A 4,269-nucleotide genomic window follows, 5' to 3' on the forward strand; every position below is an offset into this window, starting at 1 on the left:
GAGGGACCGGAGGGACCGGTACGCCTCCGACAGCTTAGCAACCAGCCGGTCGGGACGCGGTAGCCCGGCGGGCAGGGGTAGTTCGAGGCGCCAAGCGCCTCCGGCTCCCGGGGGGTTAGAGATGCGATGGAAGCCATGGGAGAGAATGATGAGGTTTGCGAGATATGAGTCTAGATGTGATATGTAAATGGTGGCCAAGCCTACATATATATAGTGAAAAAATGGCGGGAAGACAAAGGCGGGAACCGGTGGAAAGCGTGGGAAGAAAATAGGCGGGAAGACAAAGGCGGGAACCGGTGGAAAGCGTGGGAAGAAAATAGGCGGGAAGACAGAGGCAAACCTTTAGTACCGGTTCGTGTCTGCAACCGGTACTAAAGCTGTCGGCAGGATAAGGACGCCCTGCTCGATGAGATAAAGTATGTAGCGCACGACGCCCTGTCGGTGGGATAAGGACGCGTGGGTAACCTTTAGTACCGGTTCGTGTCTGCCACCGGTACTAAAGGCTGTCGGCGAGATAAGGACGCCCTGCTCGATGAGATAAAGTATGTAGCGCACGACGCCCGTCGGTGGGATAAGGACGCGTGGGTAACCTTTAGTACCGGTTCGTGTACGCAACCGGTACTAAAGGCTGTCGGCGAGATAAGGACGCTCTGCCTATAAAAGGAGCATCGATACACCATGGGAAGCAGCTCAAGAAGCCAACATGGATGGAGAGTTTCATCACCATGGATGGAGGAAAGGGTTGGGAAATCTCCCGTGGCGGAACTTGTCGAAGATGCCTTTGGTGCACACGCCCTATGGCATCTTCGGAAGTTCCGCCTCGGAAACATTTCCCTGCAAGCCCGTGGAAGACTCCATCTCCTCTAACAATGTTGGGGAAAGGGTTGGGAAATCTCCCGTGGCGGAACTTGTCGAAGATGCCCTTGGTGCACACGCCATATGGCATCTTCGGAAGTTCCGCCTCGGAAAAATTTCCTGCAAGCCCGTGGAAGACTCCATCTCCTCTAACAATGTTGCGGAAAGGGTTGGGAAATCTCCCGTGGCGGAACTTCTCGAATATGCCCTTGGTGCACATGCCCTATATATGGCATATTCGGAAGTTCCGCCTCGGAAAAATTTCCCTGCAAGCCCGTGACTTAACTAGTAAAACAAGCCAACCATCTCCATTGTTAATATCTTACATACAGTAACATCATTACACAAGTTATGATCCCTATATGTAGCTAGCTAGTCTTCTGAGTTTTCTTCGCCCGTTTCCCTTTCTTCTTCTTTGCGACGCAACCATGGACAATCTTCATTGTTTAAGATGATGCTTGGGTCAATTTTTACCTTGAAGGGTGGAATATCGTCAAACTTATTATAATCTTCTGACATGTCTGTCTTGTCCTCTACTCCCACGATGTTTCTTTTTCCTGAAAGAACTATGTGCCGCTTTGGCTCATCGTATGATGTGTCCTCTTGCCTTTCTTTTCTTTTTTTCGGTTTGCTAGACATATCCTTCACATAAAAAACCTGAGCCACTTCAGGCTAGGACGAATGGTTCGGTGTCGTACCCAAGATTCTTGAAATCCACCGTAGTCATTCCGTCTTTGCGGGTCTACGTATGCCCGTCTTTCGGGTTGAACCATTTACACCGGAACAAAGGGACCTTGAAATTAGGTCCATAGTCAAGTTCCCATATCTCCTCTATGTACCCATAATATGTGACCTTGTTCCCATTGCCATCTTACGCATCAAAGCGGACACCACTGTTTTGGTTGGTGCTCTTTTTGTCTTGGGCGAAAGTGTAAAATGTGTTCCCATTAATCTCGTACCCTTGAAAAGTCGATATAGTAGAAGATGGTTGCTTGGCCAACAAGTACAGCTGCTCGTCATCGGTGACATTCATGAGACGTGTTTGCAACCAACCGCCGAAAGTCTTCATGTGTTCTCCATCAATCCAATCTTCACGTTGCTCCGGGTATTTAGAGCGTAAGATCTCCTTGTGTTCCTCTTTGTACGGAGCCACCAAGATGGAATTAAGTAGAAGCTGTGTAGTGTGCTTGAGTGAAAGAATGTCCGTCCATACACGTTGCTGATTTCTTTCCTAGCGTGCCTTTTCCACGCAGTCTCCCTTCATAGCGCGATTCGGGAACACCGATCGGCTTAAGGTCGAGAATAAAGTCAACACAAAACTCAATGACCTCCTCTGTTCCATAGCCCTTGGAGATGCTTCCTTACGGCCTAGCACGGTTATGAACGTACTTCTTTAAGACTCCCATGAATCTCTCAAAGGGGAACATGTTGTGTAGAAATACGGGACCGAGAACGCCAATCTCTTCGACCAGGTGAACTAGGAGATGTGTCATAATATTGAAGAAGGATGGTGGGAACACCAACTCGAAGCTGACTAGACATTGGACCACATCCTTACGTAAATTTTGTAGAGTAAGTGGATTGATCACCTTCGAGAAATTGCATTGAGGAACGCACATAGCTTCACAATGGGTACTCGAACATTTTCCGGCGAAGCCCCTCAATGCAACCGGAAGTAATTGTGTCATAATCACGTGGCGAGTCATGAGACTTTAGGTTTTGAAACTTTTTCTCCGACATGTTTATTATTCCCTTTATATTCGACGAGAAGCGAGACGGGACCTTGATGCTACTCGGGACTTCAAAAGATCTCCTTCTCCTCTTTGGTAAGAGCATAGCTGGCGGGACCTTGATACTTCTCTGGATTCGGGTTGTTTCCTTCGTGGATACTTTCTTGGTCTGCCGTGCATCCGGTGTATCTTTTGTCTTCCCATACACGCCCAAGAAGTTTAGCAGGTTCACGCAAAGATTTTTCGTCACGTGCATCACGTCGATTGCAGAGTGAACCTCTAAGAATTTCCGATAGGGTAGCTCCCAAAATATCGACTTCTTCTTCCACATGGGTACGTGTCCGTCAACATCATGCGGAGCAGATTGTCCGCCGGGACCCTTTCCAAAGATCACTTCTAAATCCTTGACCATATCATATATAACTTCCCCATTAGGGCGGGTAGGCTTCGTTCGGTTATCCGCCTCACCTCCGAAATGCTTTCCTCTCTTTCTTACGTGATGTTGTTTTGGAAGAAATCGACGATGCCCTGTACACATTCTTGTTTCCCAAATAATTACTATCAGTCTCACCTAAACAGTGTGTGCATGCATTGTATCCCTTGTTTGACTGCCCTGAAATGTTACCAAGAGCAGGCCAATCATTGATGGTTACAAATAACAACGCTCGTAGGTTAAATTCCTTTTGTTCGTGCTCATCCCACACGGTACACCTTCGTCACGCCACAACTCTAAAAGTTCTTCAACCAATGGCCTCAGGTACACATCAATGTCGTTCTTAGGGTTGCTTCGGGCCCTGGATGAGCACCGGCATCATAATGAACTTCCGCTTCATGCACAACCAAGGAGGAAGGTTATAGATACATAGAGTCACCGGCCAGGTGCTATATTTGGAGCTCTGCTCCCGAAAGGATTAAAACCATCTCGTACTTAGACCAAATCTTAAGTTCCTTGCGTCATCTGAAAATGACTTGAACTCTCTCGTCGATTTTTCTCCACCGCGACCCGTCGGCGGGGGTATCTCAGCATCACATCTTTCTTACGGTCCTCTTTGTGCCATCGCAACAACTTGGCATGCTCTTTGTTACGGAACAAACGTTTCAACCGTGGTATTATAGGAGCATACCACATCACCTTCGCAGGAACCCTCTTCTGGGGGTGGACTCACCCTCAACATCGCCAGGGTCATCTCGCCTGATCTTATACCTCAATGCACTACATACCGGGCATGCATTCAAATTCTCGTACTCCCAGCGGTAGAGGATGCGATCATTGATGCATGCATGTATCTTCCGCACCTCTAATCCTAGAGGGCAGACAACCTTCTTTGCTTCGTACGTGCTAGAGGGCAACACGTTCTCCCCTGGAAGCATCTTCTTTATTATTTTCAGCAACTTTTCAAATCCCTTGTCAGAAGTACCATTCTCTGCCTTCCACTGCAGCAATTCCAGCGTGGTACCCAGCTTTTTCTGACCATTTTCGCAATTTGGGTACAACAGTTTGTTGTGATCCTCTAACATTTTCTCCAACTTCAACCTCTCCTTTTCATTTCCGCAGTTCATCTTCGCATCAAGAATGGCCCGACCCAAATCGTCATCCGGGTCATCAAAAATCGGCTCATCGAAAATGAGCTCTTCTTGACTTCGTCTTCCCCATTCTACTACCACCGTCTTCAGTGAATAAGGG

The sequence above is a fragment of the Lolium perenne genome, chromosome 3 (genome assembly GCF_019359855.2).
Source record: "Lolium perenne isolate Kyuss_39 chromosome 3, Kyuss_2.0, whole genome shotgun sequence".
Classification (NCBI taxonomy): domain Eukaryota; kingdom Viridiplantae; phylum Streptophyta; class Magnoliopsida; order Poales; family Poaceae; genus Lolium; species Lolium perenne.